We start from the raw sequence: 18,188 nt of genomic DNA on the forward strand, positions 1-18,188 counted from the left end.
AATCTAGTTAACATGAACTCCAAAGCATATCACAAATACTTTTCTACATCTTTGCCTTCATTATCCTAGACCAAGCTACCATCATTTATTGCCTCAATAGAGCAAAAACCACCCAACAACTTTCTCTGCTTCCACCTTTGCATTCTCTCTACTCCCTATAATTTATTCTGCCTACAGTGGTCAGTGTGATCTTTCTGAAACAAAAACTTGATCATCTGTGACTGTCCTCATCCCAGCTAATATCTCTTATGTCTTCTCACCACACTTACAAAAAAGTATATCAAAACTCCTTACCCTGACTTACAAAAAGTCCTTCAGGATCTGACCCCTGCCTTCCTTCTTTTCCTGACCTCCTTTCACACTGTTCTCTGTTTTGCCCAGTGTTTGGAAGACAAACTATCCTTATTCCTTTTTCTCCAGGACACCAAGTTTGGTCCTACCTGATTCACTTAGGAGTTTTCTCTGCTTAGGATGCTAAGTCTTCAATGCTATTACTTTGATCTTCACAACTACATTAAAAATAGTTTCACAACAAACAATAATTAGGAATAAGCTCAACAAAAGACTTTACATTGTAATCTACAAAGTGCTACTGAGAACTAAATTAATGAAAAGACATGCCATGCTCGTGGATCAAATTATGTAATTTCTATATCTTACTATATTACTAAGATGTCCATTCTCTGCAAATATATCTATACATTTAATGCAATTCTAATCAGAATCCCAACAAGCATTTTTTAAAGAAATTAACAAGTTTATTTTAAAATTTACAAGGAAGAGGAATGAGAGCCTTTAATCCTGTATCGATTGGTGTCACGCATTGTGCTGGTTTGGAAGGAAGTATGCCCCCTAAGAAAAGCCATGTTTTGATATAAATCCCATTTCATAAAAGTAGAATAATCCCTATTCAATACTGTATATTTGAGACTGGAATGAGATCATCTCCCTGGTTGATGTGATTTAGTCAAGAATGGTTGTTAAACTGGATTAGGGAATGACATGTCTCCACCCATCTGAGTGGGTCTTGATTGGTTTACTGGAGTCCTATAAAAGAGGAAACATTTTGGAGAGAGAGACTCAGAGCAGAGAATGCTGTAGCACCACAGAGCAGAGAGTCCACCAGCCAGCGACCTTTGGAGATGAAGAAGGAAACCTCCCAGGGAGCTTCATGAAACCAGAAGCCAGGAGAGTAAGCTAGCAGATAACGCCATATTCGCCATGTGCCCTTCCAGCTGAGAGAGAAGCCCTGACTGTGTTCGCCATGTGCCTTCTCACTTGAGAGAGAAACCCTGAACTTCATCGGCCTTCTTGAACCAAGGTATCTTTCCCTGGATGCCTATGATTGGACATTTCTATAGAGTTGTTTTTATTTTTTTATTTTTTTTTATTAATTAATGGAAAAAAAGAAATTAACCCAACATTTAGAAATCATACCATTCTACATATGCAATCAGTAATTCTTAACATCATCACATAGATGCATGATCATCGTTTCTTAGTACATTTGCATCGGTTTAGAAGAACTAGCAACACAACAGAAAAAGATATAGAATGTTAATATAGAGAAAAAATAAAAGTAATAATAATAGTGAAAAAAAAAACCTATAGCTCAGATGCAGCGTCATTCAGTGTTTTAACATGATTACTTTACTATTAGGTATTATTGTACTGTCCATTTTTCAGTTTTTGTATCTAGTCCTGTTGCACAGTCTGCATCCCTTCAGCTCCAATCACCCATTATCTTACCCTGTTTCTAACTCCTGCTGGACTCTGTTACCAATGACATATTCCAAGTTTATTCTCGAATGTCGGTTCACATCAGTGGGACCATACAGTATTTGTCCTTTAGTTTTTGGCTAGACTCACTCAGCATAATGTTCTCTAGGTCCATCCATGTTATTACATGCTTCATAAGTTTATCCTGTCTTAAAGCTGCATAATATTCCATCGTATGTATATACCACAGTTTGTTTAGCCATTCTTCTGTTGATGGACATTTTGGCTGTTTCCATCTCTTTGCAATTGTAAATAACGCTGCTATAAACATTGGTGTGCAAATGTCCGTTTGTGTCTTTGCCCTTAAGTCCTTTGAGTAGATACCCAGCAATGGTATTGCTGGGTCGTATGGCAATTCTATATTCAACTTTTTGAGGAAGCGCCAAACTGCTTTCCACAGTGGTTGCACCATTTGACATTCCCACCAACAGTGGATAAGTGTGCCTCTTTCTCCGCATCCTCTCCAGCACTTGTCATTTTCTGTTTTGTTGATAATGTCCATTCTGGTGGGTGTGAGATGATATCTCATTGTGGTTTTGATTTGCATTTCTCTAATGGCCAGGGACATTGAGCATCTCTTCATGTGCCTTTTGGCCATTTGTATTTCCTCTTCTGGTAGGTGTCTGTTCAAGTCTTTTTCCCATTTTGTAATTGGGTTGGCTGTCTTTTTATTGTTGAGTTGAACAATCTCTTTATAAATTCTGGATACTAGACCTTTATCTGATATGTCATTTCCAAATATTGTCTCCCATTGTGTAGGCTGTCTTTCTACTTTCTTAATGAAGTTCTTTGATGCACAAAAGTGTTTAATTTTGAGGAGTTCCCATTTATTTATTTCCTTCTTCAGTGTTCTTGCTTTAGTTTTAAGGTCCATAAAACCGCCTCCAGTTGTAGGATACATAAGATATCTCCCAACATTTTCCTCTAACTGTTTTATGGTCTTAGACCTAATGTTTAGATCTTTGATCCATTTTGAGTTAATTTTTGTATAGGATGTGAGAGATGGGTCTTCTTTCATTCTTTTGCATATGGATATCCAGTTCTCTAGGCACCATTTATTGAAGAGACTGTTCTGTCCCAGGTGAGTTGGCTTGACTGCCTTATCAAAGATCAAATGTCCATAGATGAGAGGGTCTATATCTGAGCACTCTATTCGATTCCATTGGTTGATATATCTATCTTTATGCCAATACCATGCTGTTTTGACCACTATAGCTTCATAATATGCCTTAAAGTCAGGCAGCGCGAGACCTCCAGCTTCGTTTTTTTTCCTCAAGATATTTTTAGCAATTCGGGGCACCCTGCCCTTCCAGATAAATTTGCTTATTGGTTTTTCTATTTCTGAAAAATAAGTTGTTGGGATTTTGATTGGTATTGCATTGAATGTGTAAATCAATTTAGGTAGGATTGACATCTTAACTATATTTAGTCTTCCAATCCATGAACACGGTATGCCCTTCCATCTATTTAGGTCTTCTGTGATTTCTTTTAACAGTTTTTTGTAGTTTTCTTTATATATGTTTTTTGTCTCTTTAGTTAAATTTATTCCTAGGTATTTTATTCTTTTAGGTGCAATTGTAAATGGGATTCGTTTCTTGATTTCCCCCTCCGCTTGTTCATTGCTTGTGTATAGAAATGCTACAGATTTTTGAATGTTGATCTTGTAACCTGCTACTTTGCTGTACTCATTTATTAGCTCTAGTAGTTTTGTTGTGGATTTTTCTGGGTTTTCGACGTATAGTATCATATCGTCTGCAAACAGTGATAGTTTTACTTCTTCCTTTCCAATTTTGATGCCTTGTATTTCTTTTTCTTGTCTAATTGCTCTGGCTAGAACCTCCAACACGATGTTGAATAATAGTGGTGATAGTGGACATCCTTGTCTTGTTCCTGATCTTAGGGGGAAAGTTTTCAATTTTTCCCCATTGAGGATGATATTAGCTGTGGGTTTTTCATATATTCCCTCTATCATTTTAAGGAAGTTCCCTTGTATTCCTATCTTTTGAAGTGTTTTCAACAGGAAAGGATGTTGAATCTTGTGAAATGCCTTCTCTGCATCAATTGAGATGATCATGTGATTTTTCTGCTTTGATTTGTTGATATGGTGTATTACATTAATTGATTTTCTTATGTTGAACCATCCTTGCATACCTGGGATGAATCCTACTTGGTCATGATGAATAATTCTTTTAATGTGTTGTTGGATACGATTTGCTAGAATTTTATTGAGGATTTTTGCATCTATATTCATTAGAGAGATTGGTCTGTAGTTTTCTTTTTTTGTAATATCTTTGCCTGGTTTTGGTATGAGGGTGATGTTGGCTTCATAGAATGAATTAGGTAGTTTTCCCTTCAATTGGATTTTTTTGAAGAGTTTGAGGAGAATTGGTACTAATTCTTTCTGGAACGTTTGGTAGAATTCACATGTGAAGCCATCTGGTCCTGGACTTTTCTTTTTAGGAAGATTTTGAATGACTAATTCAATTTCTTTACTTGTGATTGGTTTGTTGAGGTCATCTATGTCTTCTTGAGTCAAAGTTGGTTGTTCATGTCTTTCCAGGAACCCGTCCATTTCATCTAAATTGTTGTATTTATTAGCGTAAAGTTGTTCATACTATCCTGTTATTACCTCCTTTATTTCTGTGAGGTCAGTAGTTATGTCTCCTCTTCCATTTCTGATCTTATTTATTTGCATCCTCTCTCTTCTTCTTTTTGTCAATCTTGATAGGGGCCCATCAATCTTATTGATTTTCTCATAGAACCAACTTCTGGTCTTATTGATTTTCTCTATTGTTTTCATGTTTTCAATTTCATTTGTTTCTGCTCTAATCTTTGTTATTTCTTTCCTTTTGCTTGCTTTGGGATTAGTTTGCTGTTCTTTCTCCAGTTCTTCCAAGTGAACAGTTAATTCCTGTATTTTTGCCTTTTCTTCTTTTCTGATATAGGCATTTAGGGCAATAAATTTCCCTCTTAGCACTGCCTTTGCTGCATCCCATAAGTTTTGATATGTTGTGTTTTCATTTTCATTTGCCTCGAGGTATTTACTAATTTCTCTTGCAATTTCTCCTTGACCCACTCGTTGTTTAAGAGTGTGTTGTTGAGCCTCCACGTATTTGTGAATTTTCTGGCATTCGGCCTATTATTGATTTCCAACTTCATTCCTTTATGATCCGGGAAAGTGTTGTGTATGATTTCAATCTTTTTAAATTTGTTAAGACTTGCTTTGTGACCCAGCATATGGTCTATCTTTGAGAATGATCCATGAGCACTTGAGAAAAAGGTGTATCCTGCTGTTGTGGGATTTAATGTCCTATAAATGTCTGTTAAGTCTAGCTCCTTTATAGTAATATTCAGATTCTCTATTTCTTTATTGATCCTCTGTCTAGATGTTCTGTCCATTGATGAGAGTGGGGAATTGAAGTCTCCAACTATTATGGTATTTGTGTCTATTTCCCTTTTCAGTGTTTGCAGTGTATTCCTCACGTATTTTGGGGCATTCTGGTTCAGTGCGTAAATATTTATGATTGTTATGTTTTCTTGTTTAATTGTTCCTTTTATTAGTATATAGTGTCCTTCTTTGTCTCTTTTAACTGTTTTACATTTGAAGTCTAATTTGTTGGATATTAGTATAGCCACTCCTGCTCTTTTCTGGTTGTTATTTGCATGAAATATGTTTTCCCAACCTTTCACTTTCAACCTATGTTTATCTTTGGGTCTAAGATATGTTTCCTGTAGACAGCATATAGAAGGATCCTGTTTTTTAATCCATTCTGCCATTCTATGTCTTTTGATTGGGGAATTCAGTCCATTAACATTTAGTGTTATTACTGTTTGGATAATATTTTCCTCTACCATTTTGCCTTTTGTATTATATATATCATATCTGACTTTCCTTCTTTCTGCACTCTTCTCCATGCCTCTCTCTTCTGTCTTTTCGTATTTGACTCTATTGCTCCCTTTAGTATTTCTTGCAGAGCTGGTCTCTTGGTCACAAATTCTCTCAGTGACTTTTTGTCTGAGAATGTTTTAATTTCTCCCTCATTTTTGAAGGATAATTTTGCTGGATATAGGAGTCTTGGTTGGCAGTTTTTCTCTTTTAGTAATTTAAATGTATCATCCCACTGTCTTCTAGCCTCCATGCTTTCTGCTGAGAAATCTACACATAGTCTTATTGGGTTTCCCTTGTATGTGATGGATTGTTTTTCTCTTGCTGCTTTCAAGATCCTCTCTTTCTCTTTGACCTCTGACATTCTAACTAGTAAGTGTCTTGGAGAACGCCTATTTGGGTCCAATCTCTTTGGGGTGTGCTGCACTTCTTGGATCTGTAATTTTAGGTCTTTCATAAGAGTTGGGAAATTTTCAGTGAAAATTTCTTCCATTAGTTTTTCTCCTCCTTTTCCCTTCTCTTCTCCTTCTGGGACACCCACAACACGTATATTTGTGCGCTTCATATTGTTCTTGAGTTCCCTGATACCCTGTTCAAATTTTTCCATTCTTTTCCCGATAGTTTCTGTTCGTTTTTGGAATTCAGATGTTCCATCCTCCAAATCACTAATTCTATCTTCTGTCTCTTTGAATCTATCATTGTAGGTATCCATTGTTTTTTCTATCTTTTCTACTTTGTCCTTCACTTCCATAAGTTCTGCAATTTGTTTTTTTCAGTTTTTCTATTTCTTCTTTATGTTCAGCCCATGTCTTCTTCATGTCCTCCCTCAATTTATCGATTTCGTTTTTGAAGAGGTTTTCCATTTCTGTTCGTATATTCAGCATTAGTTGTCTCAGCTCCTGTATCTCATTTGAACTATTGGTTTGTTCCTTTGACTGGGCCATGTTTTCAATTATTTGAGTGTGATCCATTATCTTCTGTTTGCGTCTGCGCATTTAGACAGATTTCCCTGGATATTGGATCTAAAAGTTTGGAAGATTTTTCTGTGAAATCTCTGGGTTCTGTTTTTCTCATCCTGCCCAGTAGGTGGCGCTCGCGGCACACGTTTGTCTGCAGGTCCCACCAGTAAAAGGTGCTGTGGGACCTTTAACTTTGGAGAACTCTCACCGTCCAGGAGGTTAGCTAGCCAAAGCAGCTTGGAAGAGTGCGAGCCGGCCCGGGGTCCGAAGGCGGGGAGGGTTGCTGGCCGCCGCAGCCCGGGAAAGCGCCCGTCCGAATTTCCTAGTCGGCCCGGGGCGACAAGCGTGGCGGGAGGGCGCCAGCGGCAGCGGCCCGCCCGGGAGAGTGCACGTTCCCGGGGAGTCACAGGTTTGGAAGGGGCCTCCCCCACCCGTCACCATTCTCCGCGGCCTGGGTAATTCTGATCCAATTCTCTCAGTTGGTCTGGGGGGCTGCGCGTGGTGTGGGCGCCAGCTGCCATGGTTTCAGGGGACCGCCTCGGTTTCAGGGGACCCCCTCTCCAATTCTCCCAGCTGGCCCGGGAAGGGGGAAGGGAGTGACTCCGGCCGCTTGCCGCCCCGCCCGGTGAAGCCCGCGCACCTCGGTGATCTCACCCGAGCGGCTTCTCTCAGCCATCCAGGCGTTCCAGGATGGGGTACGCTGTCTTTTTTTTCTCTGTTGTGGCTTTGGGAGCTGTTCTGTATCGTTTCTACTCCCCTAGTAGCTGGCCTGGAGAAGAAACTAAGATCCGCGCATCTTACAAAGCTGCCATCTTCTCTAGAAAGACCTAATTTTCTTTTAGCAATGTTTTGTAGTTTCCCATACAAAAATGCTTTATAGCTGTATTAGTTAGGGCTCTCTAGAGAAATGGAATCAACAGGCAGTATCCATAAATATAAAATTTATAAAAATGTCTCACATAACCATGGGAATGTAGAGTCCAAAATCCGTAGGGCAGGCTGTGAAGCCGACGACTCCAATGGAGGAAGAGAAGAAAGCCTGTTTCTTTTGAATCCTCTTAAAAGCCTTCCATTGATTAGATTAAAGTCACTCATTGCAGATGACACTCCGCTTGGCTGATTAGAAATGGAATCAGGTGTGGATGCAGCCACATGATCATGATCTAATTGTATGAAATGTCCTCATAGCAACAGACAGGCCAGCACTTGGCCAACCAGACAAAGAGGTACCACCACCTGGCCAAGTTGACACGTGAACCTGACCATGACAATATCCTTGGTTAAATTTACTCTTAAATACTTTATTCTTTTAGATGCTATTATAAATTAAATTGTTTTGTTGATTTCCTTTTTCAATTGTTCATAGCTATTATACCGAAATACCACTGATTTCCACATGTTGATGGTGTTCCATGCTACTTGGCTGAATTTACTTATTAGCTTTAATAGCTTTCTGGTGAATTCTTGGGGATTTTCTAAATGTAATATCCTGTCATTTGCAAACTGACATAGTTTTATTTCTTCCTTTCCAATTTCTTTTTCTTGCCTTATTGCTCTGGCTCGAACTTTCAGTGTGATGTGACTAGCACTGGTGAAGGTGGGCTTCCTATTCTTGTTCCTTATCTTAGAGGGAAAATTTTCAATCTTTCATTGAGCATGATGACTTTTTCATATATGCCCTTTATCATGCTGAGGAAGTTCCCTTCTATTCTTAATTTTCTGAGTGTTTTTTAAAAAGTGTGCTGGATTTTATCAATTCCCTTTTCTCCATCAATTAAGATGATCATGTTTTATTTTGTTTTTTTTTTCCCTTTCATTCCGTTAACATGGTATCTTAACACTAATTGATTTTTCTTAAGTCGAACCACTGAACGACCTTTGTGTTCCTGGTATAAATCCCATTTAATAGCATGGTGTAATCCTTTTAATGTGCCATTGGTTTCGATTTGCTAGTATTTAGTTGCAAATGTTATATCATATTTTGTTAATAGGTAGGGGAAGTATCTCCTCATTTTTTTAAAAATAATTTTCTCTGCTCTGCTCACATTTTTGTTTTCCAGATGGCTTTGAATTGTAGTATCATTTGGTCAAGTTCCAAAAGAGAAATAATTTTAGTGCGTTAATCAGAAGCTTTGCTTATTTTTAGATCCCAGTCCTCATGTGTGCAATACCTTTTTACTGAATTTGAGATATCTCTCCCAGACGATGAAAAGGAACTGTTCATTTGGTTCCTGTTATTTTTTCATTCCCCTGAACTAGTCCCATTGACAATTGTAAAGATTTCTGATTTGGGTGAAATGTTAGTTTGGTTGTCTTAAGATTTCTACATTATTTCTCATGACTACTCAAATCCTGAAGCCCAGAATGTTATGAAACAGAATCTGTACTGTGAGTCAGGGTCATGTAGTTTTCATACTATATCAATGTCAAAATACTGTCGCAGAAGCTGTAGAAATTTTTCTTTTTGTGGGGAGGGGTGCATGGTCTGGGAATCCAACCCAGGTCTCCTGCATAGAAGGTGAGCATTCTACCACTGAACCACTCGTGCACCCTTTGTAGGAATTTTTGTCTTTCACACCGACTGTCCTCGTCTCCCTGCAAGACAACCAGTAATAAAGTTAATCCTAGTTATAGTGGTTATTTAGTGCTTACCTTATGCTAGGAACCTTTATAAGTGCTTTACATGTGTTAGTAATCACAACAACCCGATACCTGTACTATTGTTATTTTCATTTTACAGATTGAAACACACAGAGTTTAGGTAGTTTTCCCAAAGTCTTTTGGCTGATGGATGCCAGAGCCAGAATTTGAACACAGGCAGTTGCTTCTTATACCCATGCTCTTAATCACTGGGTTGTTTTTGAGTAAACTTTCAGCAAGACAAGTGCACAACAGGTAAGTATTTTAGGACCCAGAAGGTGTAAAAAGTGATTGAGACTCAAGTACACTGGGTGTAATTTGAACTGTTATAAGGAAGTCATCAGCTTGCCTGCAGATAATTTGGCCTTGCTCTGTATCCACTACATCCAAGGGTAATTCTCAAATGGAGTCCAAGAGGGGAACAATTAAATAGCAAGCTAATAAGTAACCTCTTTTTACATATTTGATAGTATGATTGGCCACATTTTCTTTTATACTAAGAACAAAATTGCATTCATCAGCTTCAAATAGATATAAGAAAAATATTAGGGCTAGGAGATAGTAATATTTATGAATAATTCACTTTCAGCCAGAGCAGTACTTTAGAGATATTGGAGGAAATATTTTCTTATTTGCCAAATAAAAGTGATTTGTAGAATCATTGTGCTTTTTTATATCAAACCTCAGTTTCTTACATTCTTATTTCTTGTAAAACTGATGCAAGCTTTAAATGGTGGTTCATAAACACTGTAAACATTTTGTGATGAAGATAGAAAAAAGAAAAAGGATGAAAGTTTTTCTTTGGAAGAAAATGCTGTGGACTTGGCAAGCGTAAAGGGAATCGATTTAGTCATATTTGAGGCCTGTCGGGCTCAAATGATCACTTAATTGGTTCAAAAGTAAATGATATCTTTAAAAAGTTATAACAACACCATATAGCGAGGGAAAAATGATCTGCCTTTTACAAGTGGAGCTTTATATAACATGGGGACTGACTCAGTATAATACCTGTTAAGATACCTTTAGTGGTTTAGACATCTGGATAGTACAAATAAGTTGCCTGAAGACTACTTTTCCAGTGCAAAATAAATCAATTATATGACTGGTCATGGATTTGAGAAAGTAGAGGAAGGCCAACAAAGTAGTTGTTAAATTCTCTCTCCTGTTTGAGCTATTTGGGATACTCCTGAATTAGTAATAATCATAACCAATTTAGTTATTCAAAGTGTAACATCTAGTATACCAAGAAAATTAATCTAGCCTGATTATAAGTATAATAAAAATGAGCAAAATTCAAATATATAGACACCTACTATACTTTCATCTCCATTCCAGATGCATGGTGTTCTGAGTGATATTTATTACTCTATATCAATTTCAATTTCCTTCTTCAGAAAGAAGGAAAGAAGAAAAATCTTCCTTCTGAAGATTTACCAATACTTTGCTTGTTTACTAGCTCGATTATGTTTATAATTCTTGAATTGAAATTGGGTAAAAAAACAAGATGTAAAGAGGTTAAGATGTAAAAGATTTTAAGATATAAAAACATAAAATTAAACATTGAGTCAGAAATTGGTGGTAGAATAATGCCTTACTGAATTGAGGTTTATAATGTCTCATATTCTATGTATTTTTCCTCATTCCATTAAAATAACATTGGCTTGATTTGATTTAGAGGTGGAAGAGTTTTGCTAGGAGCTGGAGCAGTGATGCAGTTGGGGCAGGAAATGGGTTTTAAACTAACCCACTGTTTGACCAGTTTCAGGTAAACTGGCTCTTTTCAGCAGATAAACTTCCGAATAAGGGTGTCTGCAATGGACCATGTGTAGACAGTTAAGCAGCTGATGGAATAAGTGTCCTTCACTAGGGGAATCTGAGTGGTGCACCACATTAAACTCAGTGACTGAAATTCCAGGATTTCTTTCAAAGCAGAATGTACTTGATTCTAAAGGCTGTTTTCCCCTCATTTATTTCATTGGCACCAACAACTTCTCTGACACTCATTACTTTTCAGGATGACTGGTCTTTGCTCCAGTTAGTATATTGCTTTTTCTCTTTGACTGCTGATAAGGATGTAAGACAATAGCCAGCTGCTTCATTTTTTTAACTTTTATTTTGAAATACTTCCAAACTTATAGGAAAATCACAAAAATAATACAAACTCCACACAAAGGACTCCATCCATCACTCCCCAGATTCCCAGATCCCCGAGTTTTAACATTTTGCCATAGTTACCATATCATTGTATCTGCCTATCTATTAATCTATTTATCAGTCCATTTTCTGAACACTTGAGTGGAAGTTGTATATATCCTTCACCTCCTTGAGCACTTAGCTCTGCCATGTACATTTTCTACAAACAAGGACATTCACTTATGTAACTACCTTAAGTGCAGGTATCAAGTTCAAGAAATTTAACATTGCTGTAAAACTTACAGTCTCTATTCCAGTCTTTTCACATCTCAACAACTCCCTTTGAGGCTTTTATCCTCCTTTGCTAGTCTGTTGAGCACCATGTGTTGTATTTGTCATTGCCCCTTTAGCTGTTCTTGACTTTTTAAAAAAAAAACTGTCATGTAATATATATAACATAAACTTTCTCATCTCAAGCACACCATTGAATGGGATTAATCATATTCACAATATTGCAGTACCCTCACCACCTCCCATCACTAAAGCTTTTCTATCTCCCCAAACACAGAAACCATATACTCATTATGCATTAACTCCTCCCCATTCCACCACACCCTGTTCCCCTGGCAATCTGTACTCTTATTTCTGTCTCTATGAACTTGCATATTCTCCAGTATTTTCTTTGTAGTTACAATGGGGTTTAAATTTAGCATCCTAAATCTATACCAATCTTGTATACTGTGATGCTAATTAACTTCAAAAGTATATACAAACTTGGTCCCCCCACCTTTATGTAGTTCTTGTCACAGATTGCGTGGTTATACATTATGAGTCCAAAACCACTGATTTATCATCATTATATTCTATATATTTGCCTTTTAGATCCTGTAGGAAGTAAAAAGTGGAGTTAAGAATCAAAATACAATAGAACTGACATTTCTATTTACCCATGTTGTTATCTTTTCTGGACTCTTTATTTGTTTATACATCTTCAATCTATTGTCTATTATCCTTTCCTTTCAACCTTCATAACTCTCTGTAAGAGCTCTCGTAGGGCCAGTCTAGTGAATAAGAATTCCTTAGCTAGGAATGTCTTAACTGCTCCTTCATTTTTGAAAGCCAGTTTTGCTGGCTGTAGAATTCTTGGTTGACAATTTTTTGCTTTCAGCACTTTAAATATGCCCTGCCATCTCACCTCCATGGTTTCTGATGAGAAATCGGCATTTAATCTTATTGAGTGTCCCTTGTGTGTGACATATTGCTTCTCTGTTGCAGCTTTCAGAATTCTCCTTACCTCTGGCTTTCAACAGTTTGATTATAATGTGTCACAGCATGGTCTATTTAGCTTTATTCTGTTTGGAGTTCATTGAGCATCTTGGATGTGTATATTTGTGTCTTTTGTTAAAATTAGGAAGTTTTCAGCCATTGTTTATTTGAATATGCTCTCATTCTTCTTCTGGGACTCCTGCAATGTGTATATTGGTATGCTTGATGATGTCCCATTCATCATGTTCACTTTTGTTCATTCTTTCTTTTTTTCTGTTACTCAGACCAAATAATTTCAGTGTCTTATATTCAGGACCTTCTGGACCTCTTCTACTAGCTCTAAACTGCTGTTGAGCCCCTGTAGGGAATTTTAAATTTTCATTACTGTGGTCTTCAACTACTTTTGTTTCCTTTCCATAATTTCCATCTCTCTGTTAATATTCTCTGAGTTCGTTTATTATTTTTGTGATTTCCTTTGGTTCTTTATCCAAAGAACCTTGGCTCCTTGAGCATATTGAATACCATTTTAAAAAAGTCTTTGTCTGTTATTTCCTAGGTTTGGTCCTCCTCATTGATGGTTTCTAATGCTTTAATCTTCTTCTTTGCCTGGGCCACAGCAATACTACCTATGTCTTTGTATGTTTTGTAATCTTTTGTTGAAATCTGGACATTTTGATACTTTAAAGTGTTAACGGTGAAATTTAGACTCTGAGGCATCTGTTCCTTTAACTTGTAGGGAGCTGGTGTTATGACAACACTTTCCTTGAATGCCAGGAATTTACAAAAAAAAAAAAGGAAACACCTCTCCCAGTCTTTGCAGATTTCCTTCAGGGTTAATCCATGCAGTGAGTTTGGAGAATAGCTCCAGGCTAAACCACAGAGTTTCTCTACATGGGTTTTGTCTTGGGCACGCATGTTTGACCGTAGGAATTCCCTGTTTCCCTGGTTCTGAATTGCCCTTCTTCCCTGGGAAATAATTCTGTCATGGTTCAGGGCACTGCACTGTATGTCCTGTAGCTAGCAATCCCTTGCCTCAGGCAGCACAACCTGAATGCTCACTCACAGTGTTCTATAGAAAAGTCCCATGAGCAGCCTTCTTCAGGCTGGGCAAGTTCTGGTGAAGGTGAGTTCTCAGACCACCACCAGACATACTGAACCAGAAATATGTGCTCCCATGAAGTGTGCAAGAGTTGCTCTGCCTCCTTCGGATCTAAGACCAGAGATCCATAATGGAAGGACAGATCGTCTCCATGCCAAACAGTAATGGGTAGGAGAAAGGCCAACCAGGGCAACAGTTGAGCCTAATGCTTTGCAATAACTTTTTCCTTGATTTGGTACTTGCCCTGTCACTGTAGTCCCTTAACTAATTTTCCATAGCTTTGAGAAATATGTTTCTTCCAGTTCTTACTGGTACTTCAAAGCTTTGTAGGTGGGACAGAGCCCTGAAACATCTCATTTTGCCATGTTGATTGGAATGGGTCTACCTAGTTGATTGTTTTGTTCAGTCTCTAAAAACATTCACTTGATTTTCAGAAAAAAATATAAATACATGTTATCGCTCTCCTTTTTAATTACCCCTCATATGCACATATGTCCCTTATACTATTCCTAACTCTTGGCATTTATCATTTTTGTGTTATAGACATTATTTTTCCCCCAATCCCCTAAAATATTAGCTCCTCAAGGGCAGATGTTTTATCTTCTATTTTTTTTTTTTTGTATGGTATATAGCAAGGTTCACATTTCATTCTTTTTCCATGTGAATATCTCCTTATTGCAGTACCATTGCTGAATGTTTTGTTTGGTTTTTGTTTGTTTGTTTGTTTGTTTGTTTGTTTGGAAAGTGCATGAGCCAGGAATCACATCCAGGTCTTCTGCATGGCAGGCGAGAATTCTACCACTGAACTACCCTTGCATACCCCTACATCTTGTATTTTTATCCTTTAGAGCACCTTTCACAGCCTTTGTACATTACACACTTCACACACAGAACGTTTTCACATAATCAGCAGCCTGAGCAGGTTTCTCCCATGCTACAAAACGTACCATCTGCAACAAGAAAGTACGCTAGAGGATTTACTGAGAAAGCTTGTGCTGAAAATGTAGGTTTTCCTAAGCCTCCTTTAAGAATTTAATTAATTGGGGCATTCCCAAGAAAGTAGTCAATAATGTCTTGAATTTAGCTCAAGTAAATAAAACCAGTAGTTGGCTTTGAAAATAACAAAACATTTTCTGCAACTTCTTTTAGGGCTTATCATGGCTTCCAGTTACACCGTGTTGATGCGTTTAGTTGCCTCGGCATATTCTATTGCTCAAAAGACAGGAATGATAGTCAGAGGTGTTATTGCTGAAGGAGACCTGGGTATCGTGGAGAAGGTACGAAAGTCAAATCTCATCTCATGCCAAGTGTATTCATGTTCATTGAGCTTTAACTAAAGGATTACTAATCTACACAGACTAACAGTTAATGTGGTAACTCCCTTAAGGTGATCACAAGACCCTTAGTTCACGTAGGCTCCATTTATGCTTTGAAAATGAACAGAATTCCTACATCTAAGACCCAATGACTGGGCCTTCTGATCACTGTCCAACTCCAGGGATTGTAACTGAGCTTTGTACAAAGCCATGTAATCCTTTGTGAATTTAACATACTTAGTAAAAGTGGCATGTAAATAAGAATCTTCTATCTTCAAAGCTTTGAGGGTTTTTTTTCCTCTTGGTAAAGAAACCCAAAATAAAGTTTTTCTTTCCAGTATGATAATTAAAAACTTAGGTGAATTATCATAAATATACTTTATAGTGATAGCTAATTAAAATAAATACTACTATGCATGTATTTTAGTTTAAAAAATAATCTCTTCCCCAAGATTTGACCTTTTTTTTTTTTTTTTTTTTGTGGGCAGGCACCAGGAATCGAACCTGAGTCTCTAGCATGGCAGGTGAGAACTCTGCCACTGAACCACCATTGCCCACCCATGATTTGGGCTTTTTACTTCACATTACAAACTTTAAATGTAACTTTGTGTATACTGACTAATCTTAAATCTTTTAATAATCTTTAATGAAGATTGTATTGTAATTATGTTCAAGTGAGAAAATTTCAGATATAATTAGTTATTAACATTTTCATGATTTGAAATAGAGAACATAGGATCTTTTAATTTATAAAGAACCAAATTTTCACGTAGTAAAGTCACTCCTTTATGAGTCAGACATCTAACTATGGCTGTTGCCATAGAAAAAGAAGAAGTGACAGCCTGATACATGAGTAAAACACAACTTAGAACTAAGTTCACTTGAGCCACTTGTAGGCATTCAACATAACTGCTTTCAAAACTTAAAAATAAAAATCATTAGAAAATTCTTGTGAAATAAATCTCATTTCCTTTTTTGATAAAATTATGGGCCTGATAGTACAGGTAGGAGAACTAAGGGTGTCTTGGTTTCAGCTAAACATGTGTCATGGGCTTTCATTTTCTATTAAAAAAAAAGTTTCAAGCCATTCATAATTATATAGATGATATCTCCCAATCCGCATCTTGACCTACTAGTGGTACATCTATATTTAGATGAACAGCATTACCCAAAAATGTTAATTCATGATTCATTTTCAACTCAAAAGAAGGATCTTGGTGGCAGGTCACAGGACTCTGCTCCTGACCTGTCCTATTCTGTTTAATCATTAATTTAAATATATTTTTTAAAATTTATCAAATGCATCATCTAAAAACTTTTGTGAAAGAGTATGATATAGAAAGCATGCTTATCAGATTTGTGTATAAAATGAAGCTGGGGGGACTTCTTAATGTATTGGATGAGAGAATAAGTATTCAAAATAATGGCAACCTATAAGAAAAGTGGGCCAAATCAATAAGATATTTTAACAGGAATAATTATTAAGTTCTGTGTTCATGTTGAAATAATGTGGGATAAATAGGATTCAAGTTCATGTGAGAAAGGTTTAAGTTGACCATTTGCATGCTCAATGTTAAGTCAACATTCTTATACAGCTGCTTTTAGAAAGCTGCTAATCATATTGTCTTTTCTTTATTATAAAGGTTTTCCTTTTATAAAAATTATGAAATAGAGAAAAACAGCAAGAAATCACCCATCATGCTACCATTGCCAACATTTTGGATTATTTCCTTCCCCATTTTTTTCTTAGCAAGACTTACTTGTTTGGTTTGATTTTAAAGGTTGTGCTTTTATTAGATGTACAATTTTATATCCTATAGCTAAGGGTTAGTAAAAATACATTGTGCAAGTTAAAGAAAAAGTAGTAAGATTCTTACTGTCACTTCCAGGCCAAGATGGCAGCTTAACAATGAGCACATTTTAGTTCGTCCTCCAGAAAAACTACTAAATAACCAGAAACAGTACAGAACAGCTCCTGGGCCACGTCAGTGACTGGACACACAGCGTACCCCAGTCTGGACCAGCTGGACCAGCTGCAAGCCCCCCCCAGAACCGTGAGTTCCCCAAGCCGTGGCAGCTGGCGCCCCTCCCCAACAGGCTGCTTCCCAGAGCAGAAAGGAAACAGACTTTACCAGGAACAGGGGCTGAGGCAACTAAATGCCAATTGTGGAATTAATTAACAAGTTCTGGCTACTAGAAATAGGCCCCAGCTCAAGTGAACCTGGTCAGAGCAGAGGTCGCTCATTTTTGCCCTGAAGCTGAGGGGGCAGGGCTGACGGAAAAAGAGAAAAAAAAAAGGAAACAGGTTTTTGTGGCTGTCTTTCTACAAAGCCTTGACTGCCTCTGGATTCAGCGGCAGGACTTCTCAGGCTGCAACTGCCCCAGACATAGGCAGAAACAAGGTTGTTTAAGAGCTTATCTGGAGCCTTTGCCTTCCCCAGGGGAGGGGTAAAGCCCAACTCAGGTGGAATCCCTCCCTCAAGGAATTCAGAACCCAGGGCTTGGTAACTTCAAGCCATTAAAACCAGCCTGCAACCTCTCCTCTGTCTCCACCATGTGCCAGCAGGGAGAGTCTGCCAAAGTTAAAGGTACCGCATCATCTTACGTTGGTGGGACCTACAGGCAGACAAGCACCACATACTGGGCAGGATACGAAAAACAGAGTCCACAGACTTCACAGGAAAGTCTTTCAACCTGCTGGGTCTCACCCTGAGGGAATACCGATGCAGGTGACTCTTTCCTCCTGATAGGAGACCAGTTTGGTCTGGGAAAATCCAACTGGGGTCTATAATACCTAAGTAGATGCTTCTAAGTGTGTGGGGGGGAAAGGCACCACACAAGCAGGGCAAGAAACAAGAAAACAAGAACTGAAAAATTCTCCTCTGTTAAACAAAACCTAAGCTAGAGGTCCAGCTAAAGCTGAACTGAATGTCAAAGAACAGATAGACAACAAATTCATCCAGCAAGAAACCCTAGGTAAAAGAAGTAAAAGCAATCTCCAGAATAAACTAATTAAGGCAATTAAATGTCCAGACGCCAGCAAAAAATAACAAATCACCCTAGAAAAATTGAAGATATGGCCCAGTCAAAGGAACAAACCAACAATTCAA

The 18,188-nt window shown here is 37.7% G+C and overlaps 1 pseudogene across 1 annotated transcript in view; it reads left to right on the top strand.

Annotated features, from left to right (window-relative positions):
• The window catches only part of LOC143672724 (3'(2'),5'-bisphosphate nucleotidase 1-like), a 60,049-nt pseudogene that overhangs the window by 26,156 nt on the left and 15,705 nt on the right, over window positions 1–18,188 (top strand). Inside the window, exon 2 of the transcript XR_013170002.1 lies at window positions 14,912–15,039. The product of XR_013170002.1 is annotated as a 3'(2'),5'-bisphosphate nucleotidase 1-like (transcript). The remainder of the gene's footprint in view (window positions 1–14,911; window positions 15,040–18,188) is intronic.

This window comes from Tamandua tetradactyla (assembly GCF_023851605.1).
Source record: "Tamandua tetradactyla isolate mTamTet1 chromosome 4 unlocalized genomic scaffold, mTamTet1.pri SUPER_4_unloc_2, whole genome shotgun sequence".
NCBI lineage: Eukaryota > Metazoa > Chordata > Mammalia > Pilosa > Myrmecophagidae > Tamandua > Tamandua tetradactyla.